This window comes from Emydura macquarii, unplaced genomic scaffold (genome assembly GCF_026122565.2).
Source record: "Emydura macquarii macquarii isolate MOO-44397 ecotype Brisbane River unplaced genomic scaffold, CSIRO-AGI_Emac_v2 contig_2205, whole genome shotgun sequence".
Taxonomy (NCBI): domain Eukaryota; kingdom Metazoa; phylum Chordata; order Testudines; family Chelidae; genus Emydura; species Emydura macquarii.
The window spans coordinates 24,857,029-24,873,252 of NW_027132342.1; the positions used below are offsets into that span (position 1 = coordinate 24,857,029).

General features: G+C 39.6%; 1 protein-coding gene across 2 annotated transcripts in view; it reads right to left on the reverse strand.

Moving 5' to 3' along the window:
• LOC137160848 (uncharacterized) overlaps positions 1-16,224 on the reverse strand; it is a 258,303-nt gene that overhangs the window by 225,732 nt on the left and 16,347 nt on the right. The gene's annotated exons all lie outside the window — the stretch shown is intronic.

A 16,224-nucleotide genomic window follows, 5' to 3' on the forward strand; every position in this document is an offset into this window, starting at 1 on the left:
TTACTGGTAAACAGGACAGCCTCTGCTGGTTATTTTTTCCTGTGTGCCTCTTTCTTGTCAGTCTCTTGATTAGCATTCGACTCAGACTATAGATGTCCCCTGTTAAGCAGACAATACACAATACACACCTTACCAGGCAGAGAGAGTAAAGTATCTCTTCCCTCCTACCTGACAGGAGCATGTTCGTCATCTTCTGGACATCTGCTTTAACTCACAGACCTTACGAACATAATTTTCAATACACATACGTAGTTCCTTAAGCATTGTCAGTACCTGCATTTCACTATGATTATGACAACCAGTGGGGCTCTTGGCAGAGAGCACACATGCCACCCTTTGGTAAGCTTAATATGCATGCATTTGACCCAGGGGATCCCTGTAAAACTCTATGTAACCCCTTTTCCCTCTGCCCATTGTCCCCAAGAGGTTCCTGGTCACAACCATCATACCTTCGCCAGTGGTTAAAGCAGTGGATTGAGAATCAGAACACCTAGGTTCTATTCCCAGATCTGCCAATGGTATGCTGAAACTTGAGGGCAAGTTATGGTGCACCTCACTTTCCCCATCTGCAAAATGGTTAAGGAACTTATCTAGATCACAGGGATGTTATGAGATTTAATTCATCCCCCAAAAGAGAAAAGGTGCTAAATAATTGCAAAATAGCTGTTGAGAGGCTTGGGAGTCTCTTATCAGCTAGATATAATTTTATTGTGGTTTAAATGCAGGCTTTAAAACATTGGATAAAATCCTGGCCCCGCTAAAGTGAGTGAGGGCTTTGCACATTGACGTCCAATGAGCCCAGGGTTTCATCCATTGAGTCCACAATCTAAATAAGGAAGCTGAACTTTATGAAGCAAGAAACTTACATTCTGCCAGCATAAACGTGTGATGTAAATGAATGAATAGGTTTTTTGTTTAAGTTCTGTTAGCCAGTATTTTAAATGGAAAAAAAATCGTGCCCTGGAGTAATCTTTAAATATGTAAGTTTACTCTGTGGCAGGAAATATATCATATAAAAGAGATGGTTAAAAGACTCTTTGCCTTTAAGAGGACTTTTGAACTTAAAAAGAGCGAATAAATAAAATTAATATTCTACTTTCCTCTAAAAAGTGATTGGTGTACAATATAATGATTTACACATTTCTAAAGGTGCCTGGTTTCTTGTTTACACATTTTGGGTGTTGCTTATACACCAGAACACAGAGTTGAACAAAACTTTTCAGCTATGACTGATATTTATTCAAATTTAATTAGCTGATAGTTTGTATATAACCAAACACTTTGGATTTTAAAGGTATATGGGTTTACTGCTGGTGAAAGGAGTTGGTCAATGAAGCCTTCTATTTGTTTACAGGGACACAGCAAGGCAAACTTCTCACACACACACTGCTATGCCACCATTCCTCAAACCTGATCTAGTGGGAAGGGACTTCAGCCATAAGCAATGGGGTAGTTCAGTCTGCCTATTCATGCAAAAGAAGGTGTTGAATCAGATATGGGAGCTGCAATGGAGATCCATCAAACCCAAATTAAACATAAATTAAATGGAAACAACTTTGTATCCACTGGACCTATTAGCAATGTCCTAAGGCAACCTGCCCTCAATAAGTGTTAATGTTAACCTTCAACAATGAGTCTTGCTTCTTGAAAGGTAACTTTACTAAATCAAGCCTGGACCTTTTGGAGCTTACACATAGTCACTCTGTGGAGACACAGGCAAAATCTCCCACACATTGCTCTCAGTCTCCAGCCAACATACTCTACTATCAAGTATCACACCTTATTCTGATAGGGACAGCTCCCATTAATCAAAATATAAAACAAACATATGAACACAATATTAAAATTAACTTCTACATACAATACGTCATGCTATAAATTAATTTAAAAGTTAGCATGTGTACACTAGAATGATTGTATTTTGAGAAGGGGTCTGTGTATAAATACATATAAAAAACCCCTATATTACAAGAACGATAAAGTTGCAAAGTCAAGCACACTCAATAATTAGTCAATGTCAAAATTAAGGTTACTTATGCAACCTTAATTTTGCCCCCTTTTGCAGATGCATGACCCAGAGCTGATCACATGCTATTTTTTCCCACATAGCTGGTCAACACAGTTTGAACTCATCCACTGCACAGACCCCCTTCCTCTTTAGCTAAAAGATTAACTGGCAGCAGAAGTAGGCTGTTATCCCCTACATGGACTGGACCCTAGTGGAGGACATGACACATACTTTGCCATCCATTTACATAACTATTTGTGAGACGGTAGTGGAATATCAGCTATCACCATTCCTGTGGTCTATTCCCGGCTCTGGGAGCACAAGTTGTAGTTGTTAGAGCAGTGGTTACAGCCAGGATTAGCCAGGCACAAAGATCAGACATATTAATTCTGAAAAGCAGCATGGCTGAGTAAGACTTGGCTCTGTCATATTAGAGACCTGAGTTCTATTCATAACTTTAACTGAAGTGACCTTGTGCAACCTCTCCCTTGTCTTATTTATGAAGTAATGGCATGATAGTTCCCAGCCTCCTGGAGTAGGGGTGAGGCCTTGGTCAACAATAATGTGAACTGCACAGAAAGATTAACAGCACTCAGAAGACATGCGACCAGAAGTCATGGTCTCCATGCTCCTAGGCCAGTGAAGCTTCCTATCGGCCAAAGGGTATTCTGTGTGTGATGTCTCCCTTTCTCATGACTGACATTGTACTTTTGTGGGCAGGCATGACAGGGCTATCAGATATGTGACATTACGCAGGTCTGGCAGTACACTACAGTCAACAAAATGAAAATCTACTGACACTGTGTCCCTATCCCTGCAGTCTAGGGCTCCTTTAAATGGAGGTACAGACTCAAATTGATGCATCTTCTAACCGAAGGGAATGAGAAAGTATAACTTTTCCCCTTAGGTCTGAAAGTTGTTTGAATGTGAAGATATGTTGCGTTAAAAAGCAGCGATGATGAGTTCACCGATCAATCTACAGCTTGGGCAGATTAATAACTGTGGGTTATTTTTCAGGGTTTTTTTTTTTTTTTTTTATCATTTTTGGTTTTTAATGTTTTGGGCATGGAACTAGGCATAATCTCTTCCTCTAGTGGAACAGCCAGAAGACCTCTTTTCTGGTACATCTTAGGCATTGTTAGAGGTAACTAAGAAGCAGGCAAAAGGCTGATTCTAGCAGCAGGCAGTAGGCCAGGATGTTTTAACACTTCTTTGTGCTGTAAATTAGCAAATAACTCCCCAAAATGTGTGAGCATATGGGGGTTTGGGGAGAGAGGGAAGAGATTAATAGTTGGCTTTTTTATATTGCCCCTTTTAAGTCCGTATTTTTTTTATACATAATCCTCTTATGCCTCTTCAATGAAATACTCTGATCTGTTATTACTATTATTTTTATTGTATTAACATCACAATGGAAACACCTGTGTGCTGTGGGCACACAGTGAAATTACAATAAATTGCTTTTATCAGGACTTATATTTACTGGCACAGCCAAGTGACAATGTCATAATAAAACCTCATCTAACCCCTTCAGCATACAGTGTAAGAAATATATTTGGGCTGAGAGACAACATACGTGAACCCAAACCTACCAGTATTACCTTAGCCTTGTCTGGAGTGATCTTCAACCAGATATATAAACCCTCATCCAATACATAAGCTCATGTAGACACCAGGTCATTTAATCTACTGCACCAGCAAGGAAGAACTAACTAAAATGTAGCGCATACTCAGTCCATGTCTCCTTACTAATCTCCTTCCCCCTTCCCTCAAATTCATACACATCTCGAACAGAAGACGGGACACAATGGAACCCTACATGAAAGTGTCCTTGGCACAGGTGTGCAACTCTCCAAAAACCACCATGCAAGGCTTCTCCCAATAAAGAGCTCAGTTATTTGGATCCTAGTTACAGAATATTCATTTGGATAATGTAAATGACATCCCTTTCAGCTGACCCATCATAATGTACCTTCAGTGGCACCAACTACGGCAAAATGGACTATCAGAGCCCTTACTCACATTGGCAAGCACCTGCTCATTCAAGTAGTCCCGTTAGGGTCCATGGGTATATCCACACAGATTGCTCACAAGCATGAGAAAGGGATTCACAGAGTGGCCCACTATGACTTTATAGTAAGTTAAAAGAATAATACATGACTCTGCTGAAAGCATAAATGCTATTTTGCATGATCTCTCAGTAAAACTGGATATTCACCAGAAGAGATTAGCCCAAAATGATAAAAACATAACCAGAGTATATGACAGCCTACATGCTTCAAAAACTGAAACTACAATATCATCAACACAAGGGTCTATCTTACAGGAAAAAATGGGATAATTTAAATAATTGAAACATATAAAATTTAGCAGTTTAAAAAAGTCTAAAAGCTTATGCTCCATCACTTGAATTCAAATAGCTTTTGCAGACATCTCATGGCATCCTAGAGGACAATAAAATAATCACAGACAGGGTCCACCGCTCCAAAGCCTGCACCCAAAGGCAAATAATGAGTTTTTACTGCTAACACTTAATTTCTGGGATAGAATTAACATTTTAAGGACTCACACAGAGGAAAGGGGATGCTGAGTTCCAGAGCCAGAAGAGAGTGATTAATACTTTCTCAGGGACCATGCTGGATGCTGCTGAGAATATGTTCCTGCTTTAAGGGCATTGTAAGATTCCAGGCTGAGAGCCTAAAAGTCCATCTTCAGAACCAGACAGACAACATTTTGGAGTGATTTTTGAATATTATGTAAGTATAAAATACAAATGAGAGTGGAAGTAGATTCTCCCACTTATATTATTGTTGCCTCTTCTTCTGACACCAGTGTCCTGCTTTGGACAACAGTCTTTGCCAAGCACTAGTAGAATTCTGGGACTTTGCAAGTCATTATCTTAGTGGAGGAGAAATCCACACAGAGTCTAGGTGGATTCTAAGTGTAATTTGCTTTATTTACATACATACACCAGTCCTGGAACAGAGACAATTAGAGGCGCATGCAGGTAATCCCTTTTTTCCCCAGAAATCTCAGTTCACACACCAGTATATGTTTGCAGGGAGTTTCACTGTTCCAATAATTGTCTCCAAGTACAGTGAATAAAGAGAGAGCAAACTCTGATATCAGTCACAGCCGCTCTCCAATGAATACTGAACAAAACTAACAACAACTCAGCATTCTTCAAATAGTAGAGATGTGCTCACATGCTAAGAAAAATAACTTAAGACTACATGTAACAGCACCATCTGGTGCCTCCTGCCATAACATCATATATTTAACATATGGACAAAGTGTTTAGGAAAAGAGACAGCAAGACGAGAGAGAGGAAGATGTTACTGAATGAGGGATAACACAGCATATCCAAAGAAAAGGAAAACATTCAAAGTAAGAGCAGCTTCACATTTTTTAAATCAGTAGGTGCTCTAGAAGTACTTCAAAAAACACAGACTTGTTTGACAGGAGTTCTTTATTGAGAAAAGGTATTAGGAACTTGTTCCTCTCAAATAGGATATGCAAAGGATTCCTACACTCCTCTTTACCAGTGCTTGTGGGCAAATTGTTAAGCAGGAGAAGACAAACAAAAGAAAGAGGCTGTATCAACCGCATCATGTGCCAACAGAATTTTAATCTGTTTTATTTTATTCTAGTCTGATGGCTGAAGGTCTCAAAGAATATTATTTGCTAATTTGTAAAGCAACTTGCATTTGTATTCAGAATAGTACTGCACAAACACATAACAGTAAGAGAAATAACATTTAAAAGAAACATTTGCAAACAAAAACTTTAAAAAACCCCAGAAAGCATCACTAATGCATCAAATATGCATGCAAATATTGTATGAGTGTTCCATCAAGTACATACTAGCAATGTGAATTTCAAAAGCTAAGCATGAGAATAAAGATTGTACATCAGGCCTCATCAAGAATTTGCTCAATAATAATTAAGAGGGACAGAGAGAATTGTTATAATGAGAACACAAAAAACAGCATATTGCTGGGGAGGGAGTGTTAAGTTTCATTCAAAAAATATTTACCATTTTCTAAGCAACTTTAGTCTATATATACCTACTGTGACAGGGCCAGCCCTGACGGCTATAGGAGGGTGCTGGAAGGCATATATATCAGCCCCAGGCTTAGCAAATCCCTGTTCCCTGGGTAATCCAACTGGGGCTACTCCACGGCAATAAGGCCAATTAGGCCAGTTGAGGCCAATTAAGGAGCTTATCCCAGCAGTTAAAAGCCTCCCAGTCAGGCAGATTGGGGGGGGATGACGACAGCAGCAGCAGCAGCAGCAGCAGCAGCAGCAGCAGCAGCAGCAGCAGCATCATGAGCATGAGCATGAGCATGAGCATGAGCAGCTAGTGTGGGTGTGGTGAGAGCACCCAGCCACGGGAGTTAAGCAGGAGCCTGTCCAGGCAAGACCAGGGGATGCCGGCTCCAAAGAGACTGAAGGAGGACCACAAGCTGGGGGGGGCTACAGACGAGTGACCCAGGGAAGGTAGTAGCCCCTGGACTAAGCTGCTTGAGGCTACTCCTCGCAGGGTCCCTGGGTCGGGGCCCGGGGTAGAGGGCGGGACCAGGCCCTCCCCCCTGCTCCCACCCAGACACACCACTGGCATAGCTGTAGGGAGCGCAGACCCACGGGGCCAAACAGGCCCGCCTCACCACAACACCTACATTTTTTAATGCCCATAACCATGGAATCTGAGTACCTATGTATTAAAAAAAAAAGTCTGAATAGAATTAATGTCCTCAAGTATCAGTCACAGTAAAATATGTATGTGCGTGTGTGTGCCCACTCAAGCACGCGTTATTTCTACAAGTGCAGCATTTAGAGTTGGCCAAGATGGAGAATCTATATTGCTGTTAAAAAAAAAAAAAAAAAGCAAAAATAGGTGATTTTTTTTTCCTGAAACATTTTGAAATGTTCTATGCATTTCCCTGAATTTTACAAGATTTTGGGACATTAAAAAGAGGTTTTATGCAAAAATATATGGATTTTTCTGTCTTTTCCTCTGGAGGCCAGCCAGCCAGCAGAGGATCATCTTTCTTTAGAAGAGGGGGACTTTGGATTCCTCGGCTAAGGCATATTTTCATCTGATAGGTTTTGTTGCCGATTCACCTATTCATAGAAAGAGTTATAGCCCAAGAAGCTCCTCAGCTAGATACAAAGTCCTCACCCTCTCCAGCTAAGGGGGTGAGGAGCAGAAGGGGAGCCACACCACCCATATCACCTTACTTAAATTTAACCTGGGCATCATTAGTAGGCTGATTTCTTGAGGTGGGTCATGAGAAGAGATTTGAAGGAGAGGACAGTGGTTATAACAGTTTGCTCACTTCAGAGACAACTTGCCATACTTCAGCTCTTAAAGAATTTCCCTGAGCTCAGCCACAGAAGGTCAATTTTTTTATGTTAAAACACCAGGCTTCCCATCTTGGCTATGCAGGTTTCTGTGGTTTATCTAGTAATTATGCGTTTCTAGTAATGGATTAATTTAAGAATGGCACCCAACTGTTCTTGTCTGTAAAGTAAAAAGAAAACTGTTCAAACTGCTTATGAATTATAGATCATTTAAAAAGACCCTGAACACAACTAGCCAGCAGCTGTTACATAGCTATGTTTTTGCAACCAGTGTTCCAACAAAAGCTCTAGAATTACTCCCCTTAATTTCACACAAGAAAAATATTTTTGATTATTTCAGGTTACTCTACAAATGCTTTTGAATAGTCTCATTTGTTCAAAGCATTTTAAAGTTAGTGATGCTTAAAAATGATACTTTAAGAATTTTTACTCAAGTGTCACATATATTTGGGTTCCTCTCAGTGAAAAATTCTTTGATTGTAACACTTGAAACTTTCCATACCGTTAATGTATCTATGACAGGATAAAACTGAAATATTTTCCGAGACTTATTTGGCATAGCAATGGATATTTTATAAAATCTGTGTGGCCTGATAGGTCTGTTGTGAAGAGCCCGGAAAAATAGAAGTCCTGGAGACAACTCCTGAACTCCACAGGCAGTGAAAGGAACAGGGAGCTGGAGAATTTGTGGAAAGTCAAAGTTCTGCAGTATAAGGAGAAGCAGAGGGAGCAAGGCAACCTGTTGAGCTCATGAGCTCTGCAGGGTAATGGTACTAGTGGGAGACAGGAGACTTGCAGAGAGAGAAAATGAAAAAGAAATAACCTATTTTCATGATATATCTGTAATGTGTCAGAGTCAAACTATTCTGGGCATGACAAATGGCAGTAATTCCTAAGAGAATGAGTAAAGAAACACTCAGCCAATCTTCCAGTCAACAGGGTCTATCTTCCCAAACATTTGCAAAAAAATAAAAATAAATAGCTCAACAGGTGATCCATATGTGGTGCTATGCCCCTAGGGCCTGCCAATGTATGAGCGCTGGCAGAAGGAATGTGTACTTTCATCTCAAAGAGCAATTTGACAAATTTTCAAGTTTGCATTATTGAACAGTGACCTATTACTGTAATCAATTACTTCAATAATCTTAGACCTTCCTATATGACCATCCTGAGAACCAAGAAATTACTTAGCTTTTGTTACTGGCTAAATCAGGTTTGAACTACAGTCTTTAGAAATATTCTAGTATGCCATTTACCTTCCCCAAATTAGCTTTATTATATACACTACACATTTAACTCAGTTTTAAATTAAAATAAACTAGAAGGTTGCACACTTTGTTGCTCCTCCATTCCCTCTGACAAGTATTCTGTGTGCCACCCTGCCATACCTCTCTCTTTCAGGGACTCTCTGTGACCTTCTCATTCCCTCCCTCGTGCCAAGGCATTGTATCCTCCATGTCCCTCTCCCCAATGTCATTGTCCTCCATTCTGCCCTCCCATGCCAGGGGCTGTGTGCTCTCCCTTTCCCCACATATCAGGGTCCTCCATTCTCACCACGATAGGGGTTCTGTGTGCCCCATATACTCCCTTCCCCTATACCAGGGAATCTGTGCACCCTCATTCCCCACACCCACTTTGGGAGATAAGTCATTTAGAGTGTCAACATGTTAAACTGTAGTGGGAGGATGGGCAGAGCGGAGATGGGGGTATTGTTATGTTGGAAGTTGTATATGGCTGCCATCAACTGGTTCTTTGACCCATAGACAATTTCAGAGGTGGTTTAAACTGCTAGCTCTACTAACCTGATGCAGGAGCTCTGTGTCTCCCCTTTTCCCTGGTCTGTTTTTCTGATTTTCACTAAAATCCATAGAGTTCTGCCCATTAATGGCTCGAACATTCCCTGAAATTTTGGACTTGATTGAATGCAACATTTAAAATTTATCACGTTATAGACAGACAGAGAAATGCTGTCAAGTGGAGTATAAAACCTCACTTTGCTCAGCCCAAAAACAACATGTCAAAATATTTCCAGGTTTAGATTATAGTAAATTTTCTATTCAAGTAAAAGCTAAAAAGAATGATATGTTGTGAGAGTTCTATGCTGTTTCCAAATGAGATCGTTTTGCAATTCACTATCATTTAAATTATGTATTTGATAATTACATATGAAAATTGTTAATGTCATACAGAAGAAAGCAAAAGAAATGCAATTTAGGTTTACATATCTTGCATAATCATTAATAAGACCTTTTTAAAATTTAAATAGGCCATTCTAAAAACTGAAAATAATCTAAAGTGAATTGAAAATTCAACAAATGAAAAACAGTGCTAAAACTTTAAAAAGAGTATAATGTTTGGGTCTGATCTCTATTATTTAATGTTATATGCTTCCAACTTGCTTGAGATTAAATGAAAATAGACCATGGCCCAAAGAAGTGACAGTCTAGAAGACATATATGAATAGTCACATGGGGAGGTATACGGCATGGCACCCACCTCTCACAAGCACCACTTCCGGTAGGGTGTATCTGCAGTCTTTAAGCAGTCCCAGCCCTGGTATCTGGCCATTCCACCAAGGCTTCCTACCTGGAGGCAATGGTTTTGCCCTCTCAGGCCCTTCTGGCCACTAAGTTATTGAGATCCCCTTCTGCGGGTTTGTCACTGTCCAATCGTAGGCCACTTCCCCAGTGGCTTATGGGGGGGACAGACCCACTCCCACCCACTACTCCAGGTCCCAGCCCAGGTACCCTAGGAATAGCAGCCATGTGCCATGTCCCATTAACAAAACTGCTTTCAGTTCCCCAGGCCACTTCTCTGCAGCCCCAACCTTCACTGATGCTTCATCCTTAGCTCAGGGTTCTTCTGTGTTCAAGCCCAGAAGCCAACCAGGAGCTCTTTCTCACTTCCCAAGTCCCTGCCAGCACTGAACTGTCCGTGGTGCTGCAGTTCCCTTTGGCCAGCCAGGAGCACCATTTGCCCTCCTCTGGGTCCAGCAAAGGGCTGAGGCCAGCACTGCAACTCCTTTTTATATAGCCCTTCAGGGACCTGATTGGTTGCTTCCTGCAACTTCTGTGATTGGCTGCTTCCCCCGCAGCCACTCTAGGCTGCTTGGAGGATTTCTTTACTGCTCCTTTCCTGGGACAGGTATGGTAGGACCCTGAGGCCTCCAATAGGGGACCTCTGGACCTAGTCCACCCCATCACAGGAGGCTTACAGGAAGATGTTAATTTGTATTTTTTGTTAAAATTTCATCTCTCTCACTTATATAAGCTTGCTTGACTGACTATCATTTTTGTACCAGGGCACAGTGTTTCAGTATCATTTGAGTTGTAGCCAAAGACAGACAATTAGGCTGGTTTTGCTATGATGGTCTCCATTTTGAAACTGAGGAAAAATGAGCAAAAAGAGGAACAGTATAGTGAGAGACATATTGTTTGTGACTCTAATATAATAAAAAGTATTTGCAAAGTGTGCAAAGCCACAATCTGTTGGGGTAATGCCATGACCGACTAATCACATTAGTTGTGTACAAAAAGTATGTATAAATCAGCTAACTTGAAACTTGTGTTGGGACAAGAAACACTATGGTTTTACACAAGCCACCCAACTTCAGTCAAGTACCATGTATTGCCAAGAACTCAGAGCCCCAAAATGCACAGCCTGTCCAAAAAATTGTTTTTCCAAAGGAAAAACTGAGTTCATACTGTCCTAGATGAACTGAACTCTTTGGATGCCCATTTCCATTGTGAAGGAAATATGTTTGTGGCTGTTAATAAAACTATTAGAATCATTTTGCCAGCACCTCTGTGTTCATAATGTTTTCCTGTTATCTATTAAAAAGTTGATCAATAAATAATAATTTTGCCAAACAGAACTAATTATTGTAACTGTGGACATATGGACAAATTTGCAGACCACAATCCTTTCTGTGTAAGGAGGACATGCCATCAAAGCCCTCAAGTCACACACTCTCCTTGCTGATGTAATCGCTTCTGACACTTAAGCACTTTTGAAAATCCACCCTAAACTACTTTACTTCGCTAAAAATATTTTTTAATCAATCATTTTCAAAAGTAGCCTGAAACATATACATTACATCAGCAAATGGAGTTTAATTTTTAAAATTTCTGTTGATTATATAAACATCTATGAGAGCAAGACAAAACAATAAATATATCAATAATGTTGTCATATAAAGGTTTTACTAGCATGATTTTGAGACTGCTGACAATACTCACAAGTGGAGAAGCTACAAGTGAGTTATGCAGATCATCCCAAATAAGTTCCAGTAAGTCTTTCTGTCAGAATACCACTCCACATTATCAAGTATTTTCACATGCCATATATTTCACAGAAAAAGTATTTTAGAAATATTTTGATGATTAAAACAATTTTATTAATGATATTTGTGTACCTATCCACCTATAAAGCTAAGTGCCTTAGTACCATCACTACAGCTGTGTATTGCTTAGGAGACTTGTAACTCATATATATTTTTAAAACTTCTAAAAATGTATATAAAATAGTTTTCTAGCTCTTGAAAATATATCCGGTCTCTCAGGAATTTCAAGGACTAGAAGCAAGTACTGAGTGTACCATCAGGAAGATGAGAATCTTCCCTTTTCAACCATATAAGCCTCCCATTTCAAAGCTTGATGGATTACAAGATATTGGATCTTTTATCTGTCATTCATCCAGGACTGAATATTGCCCATATTGCTGGGTAATAAGTAATTAATTTTTGTTTGTGTGGTGTGTGTACACGTGTGTGTTCATGTATGTTTGTGCTGGGTCTCTGCTTTCCAAGGAAGGAGGAAGCAGGACTCCAATCCTTAAAATATACAGTATATACAAGAAAAAACGAGAGTCCAGTAGCACTTTAAAGACTAACAAATTTAATTTCTGCAGGCGTAAGCTTTCGTGGGCTGCAACCCACTTTATCAGATGCAAGAACTAGAAATTAGATGGGGGTATATATATACTTCCAAGGGTAAGGAACAACAATGGGGAGGGTAGGTATTAGTAAAGTCCATTCAGTTAGAGTAGATGAGGCCTATTCACAACCATTGATTAGAAGGTGAGAATGTGTGATCAGTGACAATTACTTCTTGTAATGAGATAACCATTCCAAGTCCCTATTCAGACCTAGTTTGATTGTATCAAATTTGCATATGAGTTCCAGCTCATATATACAAGGGAGATTTTCATAGAATCGTAGGATTGGAAGGGACCTCATGAGGTCATCTAGCCCAGTCCCTTGCACTTATGGCAGGACCAAGCATTATCTAGACTATCCCTGACAGGTTTTTGTCTAACTTGCTCTTATAAACCTCCAGTGATGGAGATTTATTGATTGTATTCGTGCTAATACCAAGAAGAAAAGAATGAAAAATAATTTATGCCCCCTGCTGACACTGACTTTGTCCTAGTTTAATTTTTCCCAGTTAAAGTTTAATTAATTGTTTTCAGACTTTCAGTTGCTGGCTATGAGGGGGAGTGTGATGCAAATTGGCAGCACTAGTCACCAGTTGTTGGCTATTAATGACAGCACTGCACAGCACTTCTTTAGTATTGTTTAAACAATATTAAACTTAAACAAGATGACTGGTCAACAATTTTCAAGTGGAGCAGCTGCAGACCTTGCATGAGCAATGAAAGAAAACAGAAGCAAAGAAGCAGAGGCTAACAATGGACAAAGCATAAACTTACAATCAGTCTTGTAAATAACATATAGTTAGTAGATAAAGAAATAGTAAGAAGAGTAATGTGTGATAAGCTTGCAGCTGCAGCTTTGCTTACTAGCATACTCTGCAGCTGTAGATTGTTCATAATCTGTACAGGGAATGGTTACAAAAATTAACAGACCAATCAAAGTGCATGATATGATGCATTAGCGAATAGTATTACGTGTAAGTGGGTATATTAGATGATTCATAATTATGTATGTTGGATGTGTGGTATACCCAGTTCCTCCTCCTACACTTGAGCCTGATCAACTCAAGCTTAATTTGATTGTATGTCAATAAAGAAACCTCAGTGATCAGATTAAAGTTGAACTGATTTCTTGGATTCCAGAAAACTGGACAGTTTTCTCCCAGAAATGGATGAGTTGTTCTGGATAAACTAAGTAGAAAAGGTTTTAGAGAGAATCCCAATAGCAATGAAAATGAGCTAAGTTAGTAAAACAGAATATTGTAAGGAAGTTATCCAAACTTACTATTTCTCTGCTAATACTGCTTCAAAATCATCTTCCAAAGATTCTGGACCATCTTTCTCAGAAAGTGATAATCAAAGTAAAAATATGGATATGACCTTGCTCCCTCAGAAACGGGCAGAAGAAAAGGCAACTGTTCCAGAAGTTCAGGACAAAAGTGATGATAAAAGAGATGACTGTCTTTCCTACCACTTGTCAGTATAGAAGGCAGAGAGAATAATAGTAATAAAGAGGATGATGTTGCTGTTAAAGTTGAACAAAATCTGGCTAAATGGTACAAACAAATGTGCCAACTGGAGGCTGCATTTATAAGTATTTTATGGAAAAGTTTGACAAAATTAGTGTAAAGCTCTAAAAGCCAGGTCTGGATCTTGTTGTTGCTATTAGTTAGCTGACTTCCTTGCAAGAGCTGATCACAAGCTTATGGTATCAGTTGGATGATTCTGATGAACAAACAAAAAAAAAATGGGAAGTGATGTTAATGAGTCCTACCATGAAGGATTCAAATGTACTATAAAATAAACATTTCCAGATGGCAAAAATGACACCATACTTGGAGGAAGAAAGAAACTAGAAGTTAAGTGCTATTATGTTATCCTTAACAAGATAACTTGGGAAGTAAAAATAGTAGTGAATGTTATGCTGAACTATCCACAAGGTTTGGCTCCCTGAAGTCTCTTGATCAAGTATGAAGTGAAGAGGAGATGAAAACATGCACTCAGGCATTAAGCGACACTTACCCAAATGATGTAGAATCGAAACTGTTCAGAAATCTGGAATGCTAAAATAAATCATCCAGAAATTAATCAGTGGTTAGGGTGCAGGTGAGACAATCAAGAATTCATATTTAGTTATGCAGTTTTTATACTACTACATGTAGCAAAAACAAATACGTACACACATATGAACACACTCATTCACAAAGTTCTAATACTTAAAATAAACCATTTTCTAACTCTTAAATTGGCCAACTACAAGAAGCTATCCTGCCTGATCTATATTAAAGAACGACTCATTAAAAAGAAGCTTCCACTTCTTTTCCAGTCAAGACAGTACAAGCTGCAGTTAATGAGTTGAAAAGAATCTGTAGGTTGTAGTTAACAATCCATATTGTGTCAAAATCTCTACTGAACTCGTTTATTTCCATTTACAAGGGATTTCAATGTCATGTAGATATAAAACTTTTTAATGGGATTTATGTCAAAGGTTGGTTACGATTTTCCTCAGTGGGGAAGAACCCAAATGATATTATTTAACTAATAACCATTAAGATGGACATAATCTGTTGAAACTGCTCATAGGATTTATATATTTTGGGGGTGATTCTAGACACAGCCTGCTACAGTAAATGCTTGATGTGATACAGCCTGATCCAGTCTAAAACTTAGGTGCCATCAGAAAAGACTCAGAGGAAAAAAAGTTACAAGTGGACATTAGACTTTTGAGTCAGAGAGAAAGAATTTCTTGTTCTCTAACCAGAAAAGATATAATAGGTGCATTGTGCATCCTAGGAGAGCAGGAATGTTGCACTGAGCCTCTGAAATACCTCATTGTCATGATGGCAAATCCCAAATGGGGTATAGCCTCCTTCCTTGTAGATCAAGTGCTACCCAGATCGATCTCTGGCCAGGTGTTTAAGGTGGTCTGAGTGTATATCCAATTATGCCCATCATTGGGAATCTTATTGTGCCACAAAAGGTTTTGCACCCACATGACTGCTGGTCACGTAGCAGCATTCCTTGGTACACATGCTTTGGAATTCATTGATCTTCCATTCTAATAATATTTCCTTGCCAAGAAAGCTGTTGAAACCAAAACAATGCTGTTGGAAGCAGTTGTTGGGTTTGGTTTCAAATATCCTCATTTCTGATCTTGTCCTGTTACATGATATGGAGTAGCCTCCAGATAACAACCAAGTATTAACTTGTACAGATGGGACATCAAGCAGGTGGCAACTCAAATATTTGGATAACATCATAAACTGAAGGATGACAGAAAAATGTGGACACTTGTATACAAGCAGCTGTTGTCATGTTTCAGGCCCTTCAGCAGACTCTATAGGGATGTTGTGACATGAAGCTTACTATGAAACTGGTGGACCTATAAAGCCACTGTTTTACCAACTCTATTTTACAGAAGTGGACTTAAGCTCCCCAGACTGTTTTTGTATTCTGCCCTACCTGAAGACCTGGGGTAGTCAAACTGACTCTAGACATTAGGTCACACTCCCCTGAAGTTAAGGGGGGGACAAGCAGATTCAGCCACAGGACTGCAGTAGTCCTAACCTTGTCTCCCCAAAAAGGGGACAGGGCATACCAGTCCCACGACAACCATTAAAAAGCATTTCTTGTTCTGCTTCAAGTACAGCTGCCACCAGCTATTTACCTTTGTACATCTACATCTATTCTAAGAGTATAAAATAAATCTCCAAGGCATGTTCTATCTGGTTATTCCTTGCTCTCTAGAGCAGCATGGCATCCAGCTCTAGACTGATGTGTTCCGGCTCACTCTCTGGAGTGGTGGCTATCCGGAACATAAAGTCAGGGATAAGTTTATCCACTGAGGAGTTTTCCTGATAAGGTGTGCTGCTGCTGGAAATGGGATTATCAATGAAGGATGTAGGTGATACTATTTAAAA